At 36.5% G+C, this 18365-nt stretch overlaps 1 pseudogene; it reads right to left on the minus strand.

Annotated features, from left to right (window-relative positions):
* LOC145819247 (protein neprosin-like) overlaps window positions 1-17729 on the minus strand; it is a 137848-nt pseudogene extending 120119 nt beyond the window's left edge.
* Window positions 17730-18365: the final 636 nt, after the last annotated feature.

Raw genomic sequence — 18365 nt, forward strand, 5'->3', positions numbered from 1 at the left:
CACAACTGTAATAAGTGTGCGTGTGTGTGTTGTATGTCTTCTAACCCCACGTCTTTCTCCCTTTTATTTACCAGCTTATAATGGTTAGATTAGGGCATGTTTCAATTAGCATACAGTATGATAACATGTTTGCATTCATTCATCTGTTTTGCATGCACCGGGCTCGGCGCATCATACTAACTGCATTTGTATTTCAATTCCAAGTTGAATACATGTTAGCTGTAGCATTCCATATGCCATGTTTAGAATAGCCGAGCCTGCTATAGTTTGCATTTTGCATGTGTTGCATTAGGCATTTCTGTATACTTAGGATCATGCATGATTTCTAATGTAGTTTCTGTTTTGGCTTGGAGTACTCGGTGAGTTTTTATGCTTTAGCATCCTTGCATGCGTGTGAGTGACTGCCATGATAGCATGCTTACCATGAGGCTATATGCTTATGTGATATAACTGCCTGAATGCCTGTGGGTGAAGGTTGGGTTATTTGGATTGGAACAATTCATCAAATGTGTGTTTTAAGCCCACTAGATAGTGGCAAAACCATCTTTTCTAAGCCCACCCGAGGGTGGCAAAATCTGCATTTTAAGCCTACTTGCGAGTAGCAAACCACCTTTCAAAAACAAACATGAAATGTTCTGTTCCAATTCAGGCGACCCGGTCTATACTTGTATGCTGTGCGCATCACATAGTAAATCTAGGCTAATAACCGGAATAAGAACGCAATAATGTTTTCAAAAATAGATATCATGGTTAGTAGAGGCCGATCTTTGATCGGGCGAGCGGGGGTGCTCACGAAGTGACCTTCCCCAATCGTACCCAAGTTCCCGAGCCGAGGCAACTTTGGTGATGACGGACACATGGCCTTAAGCAACGAGTCAGGGTTTCCTAAATTTCCCCAAAATAAAATATTTAGGTGGCGACTCTGTATCTGGCAAAGCAGTCCATGTTTGGCACTTCTTTTCAAAAATCTGTTTTTCTCAAAACAATTAGCCGGATTTGGACTCTTTGGTTCAGATTTAGAATCGTGACAATTTGAGAGTCCTGAGCTGTAGTGACCCCAAATGAACAGAACGGGACTCACCCTCCCGGGGCGTTCGGGGACGTCTACACATGGGAAGAAGACTGATCAGACCAGAAAAATGAGCTCAACTAGGACAAAAAATGAGGTGCAGGCTTAATTAGTGGAGAAGAAGCAAAAGGAAAGACATGTTCATCAAAACAACATATCTGGAAACATGAATTTGGCCAGTAGCAGGATCACGACACCTATAGCCCTTAGTAGATGGAATATAACCAAAAAACACACAAGGCACAGACCTAGGTTGGAGTTTATGAGTAGCATAAGGTTTGAACCATGGATAACATCTGCAACCAAAGGTTCTAAGCAATGTATAATCAGGAGCATGTTGGTACAAAACTTCAAAAGGAGTGAGAAAAATGAGTTTAGCAGTAGGAAGTCTATTAATGAGAAAAACAGATGTGGCAAGAGAATTAAACCAATAAGCAGGAGGCAATGAAGAGTGATACATGAGAGCAATGGTGGTCTCTATGAGATGTCTATATTTCCTCTCTGCTACCCCATTTTGAGCAGATGTGTGAAGACAACTCAACTGATGTTGTATGCCTTGACTCTTTAAGAAATCTTGAAACTTGGTGCTAAGATATTCACCACCATTGTCACTTCTTAACACTTGTAATTGAGTAGAAAATAGAGTTTCAACAAACACTTTGAATTTCAAAAACTTAGGAAAAACTTCACTTTATAATGAAGAGGAAACAACCATGTAAACTTGCTATAATCATCAATGAACAGCACATAATATTTGTATGAAAAAATAGATTAAGTGAATGGCCCCCATACATCAGAGTGAATAAAGGCCAAGGGCTTATTAACTGTAGAATTAGACAAGCTAAAACGAAGTCTATGACTTTTGGAAACACAACAATAAGAGCATATTTTATTATTAACAACAGATGAAACATTAATAGATGAAGAAGGTAACAAATGATGAGTAACAATGTGTTGAAGTTTCCTTGAAGAAGGATGGCCTAATCTAAAATGCCAATGAGAAGAAATAACAGTGGACTGAAAATAAGCTGGTGAAGAAGATGTAGATGCAGGAGATGGACCACTAGGAAGATGATAGAGACCATGGGAATGAAAGCCTTTATATAGCACCTTCTTAGTACTCTTGTCCTGTATGATAAACATATCTTTATCAAAAGTAATAGTGCAATGATTATCGGAAATAAGCTAATGGACAGAAATTAAGTTGGAAGAAATGGAAGGTACATGAAGCATGTTTGAGAGATGAAAATGAAAGAATGGAGGAGGGAGAAGACCTTGACCAGTGTGATGAATAAGTAAGGTAGTTCCATCACCAACAGTGACCTGATCATGTCCATGATATGGTTGATACGAAGAGAGATTGTTCAAATCATTGGTGATATGACTGGTCGCTGCAAAATCTAAAAACCAGTTGGTGTTGTTGGGAGAATTGTCACCAGGAGAACCAGTAGCAGACTGATTAGTATTGGTACTATAGGCTTGATGAGCTTGAGGTCTTGGAGATTGAAGAGAGGTATCCAATCTATACCAACACTCTAATGCTGAGTGATTTAGTTTCCCACAAATTTGGCAAATCACTTGAGAAGAATTAGATGCAACAAAGTGAGTAGCAGAACTTGACTGATATCCTGTGTGACCTTGGCCTTGATGATTAGGAGATCTGCCTCTGCCTCGAAAATTAGAATTTCTAGAATTTTCTTTAATGAACCTGCTGCCAGTTTTTCCTCCTCAACCTCTGTAAGAACCACCTCTATAGCCACCTCTATGAGAAGTGCTTGAAACATGATAAGCAAAAGGATGTTCTGAAGCATGAGCTTGCTTAAAGAAGGATTCAGCATGAATTGATTTAAAATTTAACAGAGAACATAACTCACCAATAGAAATGGTTTCAACTCTAGTTCTGATTGCTGTTTTGAATGCATTATATTCATCAGGAAAACCATTAAGGATTAGTAAAACTAGATCCTTATCATCAACAGGTGATACAGCTAAAGCTAATTGATCAACAATTGACTTGATATGAGTCAAATAGGCATCCATTGTGTGGCATTTTCTAACAATATGATTAAGCTTGTTCTTCAACTAGTGAATATGTGATCTTGACAAAAATGTAAAACGTTTGAGAAGAACACTCCACACTTTATGACTTGTGGAACAATGAAATACAGAAGTGAAGATAGATGGTGAAAGAGTTGCAGTCAAGCAACTGAGAAGATAAGAATCAATCAGCATCCAATGTGTATACTTTGGATTCAGAATCTTAGGATTGTGTTCATCGGTGATGGTGGATGATGGACATACCTGTGTGCCATCAACAAAACTGAGAAGCTGTGTAGCTTTTAGAATATTCTGAACTTGATTCTTCCAGATAATAAAGTTTGTGGAATCAAGTTTGACATTTACAAAAGAATTCAGATTTGAAATGAGTAGTGCAAGATTTAGATGTATAGAAGATGAAGTGGATGAAACAACAGATGAGGACAGATTCAAAAATGGCATTGAAAACGCCATTGATAAACCTTCAAGAACCAGTGCTCGCAAGAGTCTGTGGCTCTGATACCATAAAAGAAACTTTGTAGAGATCAAATCTTATCTATTGATTCAATTGAATTTTACAATTACAGAGACAAAGATATTTATAAACCATGGTTAAATGGCACTAAGTAACTCTGGTTTAAGTTAACTAAATCAGTACAAATCAACTAACTCTAGTTTACTCTGTAACTGCCTAACTGTCTAACTGATGCAGTCGCTCAGCTATTGCAGTTGCTGTTGAAGCTGCCAACTGACTATGGTGGCTGGAGCTAGACTGCAGTTTAGCTGGAGCTTGACTGTGGCTTAAGATAGCTATCATGGCTAGGCTCTTTATCAATAAGACTGTATATATTTGATCATGTTGTAATAGCAGAAACCCTTCCTAACTAAAATATTTAGGGAAATTCTATAATTCACCCTCATTTAGGGTGTGTACCATATGCACCTTTAGTTACGACTTTTAAGTCAATGATTAGGACATACTGTGTTGTTAGTTATGACATATTGTGATGTTGATTATGACAAAATTTTAGTTATGATTTAAAAGTTGTTTATATACCCCATGTATTGTTTAGTTATAACTCAATATTTTTTTTTTTTAAAATTATGACTCTCATAATATTGAGTTATGTCATGTGTGATAATCAAGCTTAGAAATGACATATATTGCATCTGATGTGTATCATAGTATTTTTCAAAGGAGGAGGATGACGATGCTTAGATCCGTGGAGTCCAACACAAGTCCTGTTTCGATGATCCAAACCGTTTATTTTGTCGGGCACTTCGTGTATTTCATCCACACAAAAAATTAAGTCGATTTGATAATTGTAACTTATTCAATCAATTACATTTGTCATACAAAAACACAATTGTCATCAATTATTTTAGTGAAAAACATGATAAATTAAACAAATTATAGTTATCGAATCGACCTAATTTTTTTTTTATGGATGCAATATACGAAAATACCCAACAAAATGAATGGTCTGGATCATCGAAACGGGATCCGTAGTATGCCCAAACAGCATCATCGAGTCCAAATTTTATACTAGAAGCAATCTACATCCTTTCTGAAATATGTAACTACAAACATATATACATGCATATTCATGCGCACCCCAGATTGTATATGCTAGTGGTTGTACCGGTTGACCACCACCACCTTTTTTGTCGAGGTCAAGTTTAGCAGACCTTGGTGGTTCAGGGATTGTTTTGTGCTTCTTTTTTCCAAAACCCTTGATAGAGCTAGCTCTGAGCACATCCTCTTTTTTTGTTGTAATTGGAATAGTTGCTTACGGGTAATCTCCATTCAAGTGCCACAATTGAGTAATTGGCTTTAGTATTCCTTCATTAGACTTTGGAATGGACACATTGTTCTCTTCAAATAGCATTTTGGGGTTGCAACTTGGCCTCATCTATCATTAATACAAAACATTCCATCAGAAATGAAATGGGTAAACTTTCGACCAACTGTAAGGTTTGTGGTTTGTTTTTCTGTTGGCACAAATTTGAGTCACATAAACAACTTATCCATAAATATCATTTTACTTCATATTATTATGTCTCTATGTTTCTCTCACAGTAATGGTTCTCTCATGTGCTTTGAAGCTTAAGAGAAAAAGGAAGGGAATAGAAAAGCAAAGAAAGAAAGAAAGAGAAGAGGAAGCAAAAGAAAGCGCATAAAGTATATATCAGGCAAAAAATTAAAACCAGGAAGCAGTGATGTCAAGAGAAGCAGCTGGAAAAAGGGGTGAAGGTTCAGATGGTGGATGGATCCCAGTATTTTGCAGGAAAGCATGGACAACCAAGAACTTTCAAGATATTCACACTGTTTTCGTGGATAACCTACTTGAATCATTGGATTCTAAGGGGCTGTATACATTGTTCTCCAAGTTCGGAGTAGTGGTGGACGTGTACATCCCTAACAAGAGGAGGAAGGTAACAAGCTTACGGTTTGGCTTTGTACGTTATAACTGTTCAGTTACGGCAGGAGTGGCTATGCAAAAGGCATATGGCACCTGGTGTGATAATTGCAAAATAAAGATAAAGACAGCGGAATTTAGCAAGGCCCAAAGCAAAAATGGGAAGCAGCAGGTGCTGTAAAAAGATGAAGCTAATGCTGCCCATCGAAATCGCACTAGCAGTCGTACGCGTAACAACGTACAAAGCTATGCTGATGTGGTGGCTAGACTAGGAGCTTAGAAAGGTAGTGGACTGATCGTTAAAGTAGAGGAGTATGGAAATGGTTGGCTACATGGGAGCTTAGTTGCCAAACTCAAGCCTCTCCGTCTTGTATTTGAGTTCGAACAAGAACTGTTTAGTAGGTATGGAACTGATATACAGCTCAGAGTGGCTGGAGGCAAGTCGGTGATCCTTTCTTTCAAATCAGAAAAGGGAATGAAAAGTACATCAAAAGAGCTGGAACACTAGGCCCACGAATGGTGCGATTCCATCACAAAGTGGACCAAAGACACAATCATTGAGCATGAAAGGGTGGTATGGCTGAGTTGCATTGGCGTACCACTCAATCTCTGGAACTCTATCAATTTCAAAAGCATAGGCGTGTTATGGGGGGATGTTATTGAGATTGACAAAGATACACTTGAAATGTCCTCTTTATGCTGTGGCAAAGTCAAAATAGTAACTAAAGTATTGGAATGCATTAACCAAGTGATAACCCTGGATTGTAAAGGTAGACTTTATCAGATTAGGGTCTGTGAAGAACAAATAGTTGTTATAGAAAATTCAAGCACCTCTGTTACTCATTTGCGGGATGAGATTTCTGTTAATGCAAATAGGGGCGATGAGCACTGTGTTGACAATGGTGAGAGTCTCAGGAAAGAAGATAATGATGTGGCAATCAATGAAGCGGTGGCAATAGAAAACGATGAGCACTGTGTTGACAATGATGAGAATCTTAGGAAAGAAGATGATGATATGGCAATCAATGAAGCGGTGGCAATAGAAAAGAATTTGGGTGATGACATGCGAAATGAGAGAGCATTGCCTGGTAATGATAGCCTCGTGGCCACTTCTATAATAAAAGAGATGGCTAATGACTTGGGGAAAGCAAGCAACACAGGCGCATGCATGCGGAAGGAGACAGCATTGTCAGAAAGCAAAGGTCTCATTGCAAACAATGGAAATCAAAGAGTTGATGGCCTAATTTGTTCCTTTGGTTTTTTGAAAAACTTCAGTGGATTAGATTTAATTCGGCCCAACATAAATTTGGAGGTGTTTTTAGGTGCAGTCCAGACTGATATAACACATCACACCAGGCTTCACTCTATTCTTGGGCCCAATGATGTGAGCCTATCAAGATGTAATGACCCAATTATCTCTGGGCCGAAAAATCCAACAGTTTGTGATCCCTTATTATAACAAGGGAAAGTTAACCTCAATAGCTCAAGATTAGAGGCGAGGGGGGGGGACTAGTAGAGCACCAGTGGATAGACGTTGCCATCTCTCAACAAAGAAAAATCCTAAACAAGCTAAAAGGAAATCGCAGAACAAGGTAATTAGAGGTACAAGATTTAATAAGGGTATTTTATTCAGAGCTGCAACTCCGGCCTTATCTAACTCAATCTCATTGAATAAAAATTCAAGTAGAGAAAGATATATGTTAAATGAGGCACAAGCCACCCTACAAATTGGGAAGGTTCTTGGTGTAAATTGTGAAGGGAAAGATAATAAAGCTATTGAGAAGATAATGGAGCTTGAAAATCACGATTTGGAGAGAAGGAAGCAGCTTGATGCTGCTAATCAGTCCTGATTTGTAGGACTAAGTGATTGGGAGCTATATTTGTTCACTTATGAAGATGTTATCATGGAATATCAGGGGGTTGGGAAAACCTGAGAAAAGAAGGAAATTAAAGGAGCTAATTAGACTTAGGAGAATTTAAAGTGTTCTAATTCAATAGACAAAGAAAGATGAGATTTTCGAATCATTTGTGAGATCTTTATGGCCTGGAGATCAAATGGAGTTCATAGCTATTAATGCAGTAGGGAATTCTGGTGGGCTATTGTGTGTCTGGAAGCCAAAGTCCTTCACTATGTCAGAGTACTGCTGCAATAAGAACTTCATCTTGCTTTTAGTTGTATTATTGTTAATGTCTATGCGTCTAATGATATGCTGGAAAAGAGGCGGCTCTAGGAATTGTTAGTCAGTCTTAGATCCTCTTTCACTCACCCTTGGTGCATTGGGGGTGACTTCAATGAAATCAAAACTATAAAGGAAATGAAGGGTTGTGTTAGAAGGGATGTAGGGATGAAAGATTTTGGGAATTTTATCGACAAAATTGAAGGGGTAGACTTACCAATGCTGGGCAGAAAATACACATGGGGCAGTTCTCGTGATGGTGATAGGTGGAGCAGAATTGACAGGTTTATCATCAATCCTGAATGGCTTGAATTCTTTGCTTTCAAACTCTGGGGTTTGCCTAGATCCGTATCTGATCACTGCCCTATTTTGCTTATGGAGGATGGAAGAGATTAGGAACCTAGACCTTTTCGGTTCATCAACTTTTGGTTTATGCACTCCAATTTTTTTCAAACAGCCAATCAAAATTGGGAACAAACTCCTTTGGAGGGATGGGCAGGGTACATCCTGAAGAAAAAGCTTCAAGCTCTAAAACTATGTTTGAAAAATTGGAACAATGAGGTATTTGGCAGCATTAATGAAAATCTCAAGCAGAAGGAAGCTGAACTTCACTCTTGGGATTAGCTAGCTGAAGATAGCATTCTCCAAGCTAATGAATCTGCTAGAAGGATGAAGTTATTGGGGGAAGTTTGGAAGTTGAGAAAGATAGAGAAAAGATTATGGCTCCAGAAATCTAGGCTCAACTGGTCATTGAAAGGTGATAAGAACACCAGGTTTTTCCATGTTACTGCCACAAGCAGACATAGTAAAAATTCACTTGATTCAATAGATGTTAATGGGGTCTCAGTTGTGCAACCTGCTGAAGTTAAAGCTGCAGCTGTGAACCATTTCAAATTACTCTACACAGAGCATTGGAAAAGTAGGCCTAAATTGGGTGGGCAATTTAACTTCATCAACATTCCCAATATTGCACCTGTCATGTTGGAAAGTGCCTACTCTGAAGATGAAGTTTGGGCTGCCATTAAGGATTGTGATTGAAACAAAGCCCCAGGACCTGATGGCTTTAACCTATCCTGTTTTCAAAAATGCTGGGAATTTATGAAGCTTGAGATCTTAAACTTTATGAAGGAGTTTCATGAAAATGGCATTTTGGCTAGAGGCCTCAATTGCTCATTTGTAAGTCTTATTCCCAAGAAGGAAAACCCTGTGTCCCTTTCTGACTTCAGACCTATTACTTTGATAAGCCTTATCTACAAAATTCTTTCCAAGGTCCTTACAAAAAGACTGAAGCTTGTCCCTCCTAACATTGTGTGTGAAGCTCAATCTGCATTCCTTGGAGGCAGAAATATACTAGATGGAGTGCTTATTGCCAATGAGATTGTAGATTGGTGGAAAAAATCTAACAAGCAAGGGGTGATCATTAAGCTTGATTTTGAAAAAGCCTTTGATACGGTGAATTGGGAGTTCCTATTTGACTTGCTTGTAAAGTTTGGGTTTGGTTCCAAATGGCTAGGATGGATGAAATCTTGTTTATCAACTGCAAGTATTTTCATTCTTGTCAATAGTTCACCTACAGATGAAATCCAACCAGAAAAAGGTCTCAGACAGGGTGACCCCCTCTCTCTATTTCTCTTCAACATTGTAGCAGAGGGGTTGAATCTATTATTAACAAGAGCTAAGGATTTGGGTTTAATTAGAGGGGCTGTTGTTGGACCTAATGGGCTGGAATTCATTCACTTGCAATTCGCTGATGATACTATCCTATTCTGTGAGGCGGATTTGCTTGAAATCACAACTCTAAAGAGAATTCTTAGATGTTTTGAAATTATGTCAAGTCTGAAAAAAAATTTCCATAAGAGTGTAGTTTGTGGAATTGGTGTCTCTGAGACTTTGGTTAATGATTTCTCATTGAAACTAAATTGCCTCACTCAAAAGTTGCCATTAAAGTATCTTGGTCTTCCACTTGGTGCTAATCCTAGAAGGAAAACAACATGGAAACCTGTTTTGGATAAATTTAAAGGTAAACTTTCTGGATGGAAAAAGAGACTTCTATCGTTCGCTAGAAGACTCACCCTTGTCAAGTCAGTTCTATCAAGCCTCCCAATCTACTATCTTTCTCTATTCAGAATGCCAAAGTGTGTAATCAAAGAGGTGGATAAAATTCAAGCTTCCTTTCTGTGGGGAGACTCAGATGTCAAAAGAAAGGTTCATCTGGTCAGTTGGAAGGATGTTTCAATGACTAAAAATCAAGGAGGGTTAGGCATTAGAAGTTTGGGCCAAGTTAATGAGTGTCTACTTGCTAAATGGTGGTGGAGGTTCTGTACGGAAAATCAAGCCCCATGGAGAAGATTTATCTGTAGCAAATACAGCACCAGATTAGGCAGTTGGTTCCACTCCCAAGGTACAATTACTAAATGCTCCTGGATCTAGACGGACATCATGGGTTTAGCTACAGGTAACCCTGCTTTACTAAATTATTTCTTAACTAACTCAGAATTGGTTGTTGGTAATGGGGCCAGTATCTCTTTCTGGAAGGACAGCTGGCTAGGTGGTGAATGTCTTCAGTCTCAATTTCCTAGACTATTTAGTCTTTCTTCTGATAAAGATGGTTCTCTTAAAGACATTTTGGATAGGAAATTTAGCTTCTCCAACTGGAATTTAACCTTTAGGAGGCCTCTGTTGGCATGGGAAGAGGAGGAAGTCCAAAACCTGCAAATCTTATTGGGTAATGGGCCACTGTTACGGTATGGTGTAAAGGATAGAGTGAGATAGAAAGGTTCTAGTCAGGGTGTCTTCAAATCTAGTGAGTTATTCTATTGGCTGCAGTCCCACAGAGGTTCTGATTTGTCTCTTCCTAAATTCACTTGGAATAACATCACACCACCAAAAGTTCAATTTTTTTGTTGGCTGGCTCGGAAAGGCAGAATCAAAACATCTGTATTCCTTCATAATATAGGTATTCTTAGAGGGGAGGATGCCACTCAGTGTATTTTTCACAAAGCAGATTCTGAGACCATTAATCATGTATTGCTTCATTGTCCCTTTAGTTGGCAAATTTGGTCTAACATCATAGATTGGTGGGGTTTATGTTGGGTATGCCCAGGCTCTGTGGCGGAATTATTTGTTTGGTGGTCTGGTACTAAAATCAGGAAGAAAGAACTCCAAATATGGAATGCCATCCCACTTGCTGTTATGCGGTCAATTTGGAAGCTTATGAATGATTGTGTGTTCAATAGTGCTCATCCTAACTTCTTGGAGCTCTGTGAGCTTATCAAGATTAGAGTTTCAATCTGGTTAAAGTGCCATTCAATCGGGAACTCTTACTCCATTCATGACTTTGTATCCAATTTGAACCAGATCAAAATGTGCATTTGATGGATTATTTTCTTGCTGATGTTTTGTTCTGCTGTCATACTCTATATCCAATTTGTTCTGTTCTGCTGTTCTGGGTTCATCTGTGTTGCTGTAACACTCTGCTATTCATCTGTTATGTTCGCTCATCTGTGCTGTCATACTCTGCTGTTCATCTGCTCTGTTCATACTGGCCTGTTGTTGGTTACTGCTGCTGATTTGGTGCTGGGTGGAGTTCACAGCTAAATGGGGGCTTATAGTGTCTTCATTGGTGAGCAAATTGGGGTTAAGTCATATAAAAAATTGAAGATGCTCATTACTCTTATCTAATATCTGCAAAGAGTTCCAAACAGGTGTTCTGGGTTGATCATGCTGCTGTGTTCTGTTGGTATAGAGGGGCTGCTCTTATCTACTATCTGTTGGGTTGCTCTTATCTACTATATGTTGGTGTGGAGGGGCTTCTCATTCCAAATAGGTGGGCTGCTCTTATCTGCTATCTGTTGAGAGGCTGCTGATGATGTTCTATTATTCTGCCCCATTGGTGTAGATGGGCTGCTGCTGATGGTGTTCTATCATGTTTTATTGTTCTGTTCTTTTCTCTCTCTTTGGTTGCTTTTGATTGGTTTCTCACCAATCTTGGGTCTAATGCTAGCATGTGATTATGCTTTCTTTACAGTGTCAACCTAGTTGGGATTGTACAGACTAACTATGATGCTTTTTGCATTGCCCTGCTTGTTGATGTAAAATTTACATGTTTTGTACTTTTTTCATCAATAAAGCTTTGTTTTGCTGATCAAAAAAAAAATATCATTTTACTTCACTATTAATTTAAACTGTTATATTTTTTTATGGGTCTTGTTATAAAATAATAATAATAATAATAATAATAATAATAATAATAATAATGTTTGGTTTTAATTTCCTTAATTCAATTTTCTAAAAATTATGTTTTTTGTTTTTCGTATTTTTTTTTTAGTGAATTTTTTAATATTTTAAGTAATTTTTTTCAAAACTCAATTTTTTAAAAATTGAATTCAGAAAATTCAAAAACTCAAAAAATTGCAAGAAAATCATGATGGAGAAACATACTATAAAAACAAAAAAGAAATGTAAACTTTTTTTATACAATTACAAGCCAAGACCCATGTAGAAAGAGAGAGGTAACCTGAATGGTGTGGTTCTTTAGTAATGGATGGTCAAACGATCGCTGGTGAGAGATATAGACACAGTCAATTATATTCCCATCTGGGCTCTGTTTTTCTAAAACAAAGCATCATTGGAAAATCAGTACATGCATACAAAACATGCAAATATATATATAGAGAGAGAGAATTGGGGGGGGGGGGGGGGGGGGGTGGAGGGTGTGGAGAGAGGACATTGATGGATTTAAGGGGAGGCTTGCTGAAGCGCTTCATGTAGTTGTGAACATCAGCAAGCTTATTATGATGAGAAATGCTGCCTCTCAATAACCACCACTGCACCACCACAAGTCAGGATGATGATAAACATAGTACACACTGTTTATCAACACTGACTCTGCTAGCCTACTACTTATGCTTGCAGGATCAGTTGAATTTGACTCGGCCTTGGATCTACTCATGCTTCTCTTTCCTCTCTGCAAGTTATGCTTTCCTAGCTAGCTATGAACTGCCTGCTAATTTGCCTCTTTTGTATCAAATAAATGTAGTTTTTTTTTTTTTTATCAATAGAAATTTCAATTAAGTTTGGAAACCAAGCGACACAAAAGATTTCATTCGAACAAAGTAAAAGTACACACCACACAAAGAAAAAATTCTCAAAACAAGCACCAAGAAAAAGCTATAAATATATCAGGACGCAAAACTCATACTGTGAAACATAAATCGATTATAAAAATTTGACAATAAAGCAAGTCTGAGATAAATGCATAAGTTACATCAACAAAGAAGGTAAGCAATAATCAAAGCACCAATAATCAAATAAATGTAGTTCCCATATCATTTTGGTTCATATACTTTTAATTGGGTGGATTTTGACCCTTTATTTCAAATTTTGTGTCAAATTGGTCCGATTGATAAATCTGGTTATAAATTTTCATGAAAAATGATTCTTGAGTTGATTAAGATTAATTCATTTAGTTCAACAAATTTGCAAATTTTCATCTAAAAACATAGCACATGTTACTTATGTGTGCATTTTCCAAAATAACGTTAATAATTATAATTAATTTGATCAAATTAATAAAACAATTTAAAATTAAGTGTCAATCAAACTAATTGAAAGTAAAATAATCAAAATAATACAATAAACAAAATACAAGTATTATCGGTGTAATTTGCCAAAAATGGAAAGTCTAACATGAAAATGATTAACTGAAATTTGAATTAAGTAAGTAGGGTTTTTTTAAGGGTAAAAAGCAATTTCTGATTTTTTGTTAATATATAATAACAAAATTTGGGACCGAAAGTCCTTCACCGAATGAGATAGGAGTCAGGACTTGTTGCCCTTTCTGGCAGCAAAGATTAATAGCAAACAAATTGGTACACTGTTTGGCCAACATGCTGAATTTTTAAAATAGATTGTATAAGAGTTTTAGAAATTAAATTGTTTTATTTTTAAGAATGTATTTAGTTCATAAAGTTGGGTAAGAATTTAGAAAGAACAAGAAAAAGATTGGTGAAATATGAATGAAATACATTTCACACATTTTTTTTCATTCTCTTTTCTTTTTCTTACACAAATCCATGATCTTAGCACAGACTAAAAGTAAAAATTTTATTATAAAAAATATTTAGAGACTAATTTTTATTGTGGGATAGTTGGCCTAATCCTCCCGAAAAATTTATTTAAAAAAAAAAAGAAGTGACTTTTAGCAGCAAATTTGAAAAATATTACTAATAAATGTACTTTTAGAGAATAATTTGGTGCTAAGGTGTACTTTTTTAGGCAATTTTGGTTTCGAAAATACAATAATTCATTACTAAATGTCCAATTTTATTACTAAAAATACAATAATAGCTGTAACAACTAAAATATTTCGTTATTAAAAAATAATTTCATCTACATATTATCTTCTTCTGGCCATGTCCATGATATGACTACAATGACAGTGAACACTTCAACATGCTGATGTCGAGTTAGAGGACCATAACTGTTGGAAAATAATCAGCAATTTTAATTCTCGATTAAAGTGGGACTTAATCGCCGATTGAGGTGGGTCTAAGTGGTTTTATATTCTTTTAAGTGAGAATGTTACAACACAAAGAATGAGCCAAAATTATTAAGTTGTGAATGAAAATTGTCTCAAAAAGTAGATATCAACAAAAGTTGGGCTTGGACTTTTAGTCTTGATCTAGACTTGGCCTAAGCTTGTGCATGTGCTAGGTTTAGATTTGGATTTGGACTTAGTCTTAAGCTTAGGTTGGATTGTGCTTTGCTTTGCTGGACTTAGCTGATGCTTGTGTTTGAGATTTGACTTGGATTGGGTTGTGGCCTAATACCCGTATCTGTTTTGCAACCCATATGTTTGAATTGTTCAAATATCATTATATACATATTTATTTCTATATATTATGCACATGGCAATTTTGGACCTTTGTATCTCTAGTACTAATAGCTAGAGTTGATGGATTTTGTTAACGGCATTTGATAGAGGCCTTCCCCTCCAATTTTTGGAGAGTTTTAGAGATGAAAAATGGAGATGGTTGAAAAATACAAAAAAAATTCCAAGATATTGATTTGTGATTATATTTCAATTTTAAATAACGAATGACAATCCTAATCAAACAATCAAAGACAAACAAACACAACGATTTAACGTAGAAAAACTACAGTTGGAGCGCTTTCAATTGTGATTAAAAAAAAAAATCACGGGCCAAAGTCACAAAACAATCTACTAAGAAGACGAAAAGAATTATACAAGTGTACTCTCAATTATCTAGTGAATCCACGCCCGAATTTAATCGACCTCAATGTGCTTCATCTGCCACCATCTTCACCACGGAATTGTCTTGTCCAACCACTACAAGAATTCACACATTTGCCGACCACTTTTGCCGACCAAAAAAATTTTGGTCGCAAAAAAATGACATTTGGCGACCAAATATTAATTAGTCGCGAATGATCATTATTTTTGGCGACCAAATATTATTGGTCGCAGAAGGTTATATTTTGGCGACCAAAAAATGAGTTGGTCGCAGAAAGTGGTATACTTTTGCCGACCAACTACAAATTTGGTCGCGAAAGGTCACATATTTTTTGGCGACCAAAAATTTGGTCGGGAAAAACTTATTTTCAGCAACCAAAAAAAATTAGTCGCCAAATTAGTACTTTTAGCGACTAATATTTTAGTCGCCGTTGATTGATATTTGGCGACTAAAAAAATTTGTCGGCGAAAGAACCTGTTTTTGCGACTAATTTGATCTTTTGGTCGCCAAAAGTTTGGGGGGAAATTTGAAACGTGGGACGGGAATTGCATGAAAAGAAAAAAAAAATAATGCCCTGATCTCCCTTGTCTCTATCTAAAAAAAGCCCTAATCTGTGTCTCTCTATGTTGGCCCGCCCCTCCCTCTTTCTGTGTTCTCTCTCTCAATCGGTGCCCACTCTCTCTAGCTCACCGAAGTCCCTCACCAACATTGCTCATGTCGGTCGCACGTCGCCACTGCTGCAAATTGCCATCGCCAATAATTTTCTACTTCACACTGTTGATGCATCAATCGAATCCAGATTGGGGTAATTTGGTTTAATATGATGATATGTAATAAGTTTCTCCTAATATTGGATCTCTAGTAAACAATTTCCTTTGTTGAGAAGGAACCCAGATTGGATGTCTCTCTCTCTTTCCTTTCTCTCCATCGGCATCAATTTTCTTCCTGTGAACGAAGATCAATCGAAAATGACGACATCGATCGCCTCCTTCTCGTCCATTCCGATCTCTCCTCTCTCATTCACCAAGTAACTAATTCGTACTTCTAGAGACAAATGAGATAGCAATTTCATATTTGATCGAACAATGGTTTGGAGGAAATTGATTCACTGAACTGCATCATTCTCTCTCTCCTTCAATTTTGTCACAAACTGCATATATATATCTGCTACGTGATCAGAAGGAAGGCTACAGATGATTAATCTGCATATATATTAATCTGATAGATTTTACGTGATCAGAAGGAAATTGTTTTCACCGAGTTCGACGTCTTTTTCGTGACACAGATGATCAATTGCTTCTCTTTCAACCTCTTGGCCTCTAACCTAGGTAATAAATTCCCACCTGAACAATTTGATCTCTTCTTCTTGAACTTCACAATGATTTCACCTAAATATGTTTGGTTTTGCTGTTAAAATCATAAAGAATATTTTATGTTATTAACCTTTTCTCTCTATTATTACGTTGCATTCCATTTCAATTTCAAGTTTAGAGTTTGTATCTATGAAGAATTTATATCTACTTCATTGTGATAGAATTTTCTATGGACTAATTTTCTTGTACGTCTAGTTTCAATTTTTCTGTTGATAAACAATATGGGCACAAATTTGTATGAAAAAGGAATTTCCTTATAAGAAGATGAAAATCTTCTCAGCTTTGTTGTAGGTTGTTTTGTGTTCAAATTGAGTTATGACAAAATGTTAATTATTAATCTTTGCATAAAGGGAGTTTCAATGTTCTTCTTTTTTCCTTTTTTGCTCTGTTCTTTGTTTCTATTGGTATGCTTGAATTTTCCTTGTGGTTAGGCCACTGCTTTTCTATTGGAGCCATGTAGTTATGGTTGAATATTTAATGTTATGTTTAATAATTAAATTAATTATGCAATATTTATTGTCAATTAATTATGCAAATTAATTATGCTTCTATCAAATAGGAAATAAAATAATCATCAGAGGATTAGCTATTGCCAATGAAAGTCATTAAGCAATAAGCAGTGGAAGAAAACTTTAGTGCTTACTGCCATAGATTACATAGATTTGGATTTCAACTCATTTTTTTGATAGGAGGCTTTGGAAGTCAGGTTAAATCCTCATCATAGAAAATCCACAGACCAAATTTTATATATCCTGTAGAAAATGTAAAGTACTTTGCACAACATATATAGATATGTATAGAAATTAGCCTCAAACGTTTTTCCAACTGCATACGCCATGTGAGTTCTTCCACCTGTTTCTCAAGCTTATCCTTTGCTTCTTTCAGTTCACCTGTTTCTCTTGCAGCCTAAAAAATATTGCATATGCACACAAGAGATGTTCAAATATAAGAGTATTGCTAGGAAAAATACAAGCTTCTAAATTGGTGTAGCAAAAAATACCATGTACAGACTTTTATGTTCTATAATCAGGGGTGTGTATATGCGCACATTCACATGTATTATTACGTGAAAATGTCATCAACAAAAAATATCATGTTTTCCATCTGAATTCCACATTTATCACATGGATGCTTTTCCAGTGCATTAAATGCTCATCATTGCCACTTCAAATGTCCCAAAGCAATTAAACATGCCCTCATGCTATAAGCAGCATTTAAGCCTAAACCATCTCTGATTACATCCAATTCTTACGACTAAATAGCTTGCAAACAATACCCACAAGTTAAGGTAAGGATAAGGGGCATACATAACTTTTTACAACGTCACTAGCACGAGAATACCGATACCTACCATCTTTAGTTTTCGAAGCTCTTTTCTGTCGACTCTTCCCCGCCATCTGCATTGTGTAACAATGGATGCCCTTTTTAGTTTCTTGTAGTACAAAAAAGCTCTATGACCACGCCAATGGGCCTGCAAGTAAAGTTTTTTAGGGGTAAAAGTCATACTTTGAAAACATAACATGCATCAATTTAAACCATTCAACCAATACACAAACAATTAATTATGCAATATTTAATGTTAAATTTAATAATTATGATAGTCTTTGTTGTATTGTTTATTATATCCCCATTATGGTGTTCTTTCTTAACTTGGTTAGTTATTAGATTGGTTTTTAGAGTTTTTACAACTATTGGACTATAATTCCGAATGTAATTCTTTTCATATTTTTCTACCAATTAAAAAAGAAAAAAAATATTCCATGAACATTCATGATTTGTTCTTTAATATTATTAGCATTTTAATGTGATAATGGGGATGCATTTAAGATTCACAGTCACATATAGGTTCCATGAATCACATAGCAAAGATTGACATGTACGAGCTTTTTGCTTTCAAACATTGCAAGGGAAGGAAGGTTAAGCTTGCTCTTTGTGAGGGTAATTTCTAATCTTTGAATACACAAGCTTGCATTGTTAGGGAAATTATCTTTGTGAGTTTTTGGTGTAGGCTACAGATAAGAAATGATTGCTGA

The sequence above is a fragment of the Camellia sinensis genome, chromosome 2, assembly GCF_055761805.1.
Source record: "Camellia sinensis isolate YWXY chromosome 2, ASM5576180v1, whole genome shotgun sequence".
In the NCBI taxonomy this organism is placed as follows: domain Eukaryota; kingdom Viridiplantae; phylum Streptophyta; class Magnoliopsida; order Ericales; family Theaceae; genus Camellia; species Camellia sinensis.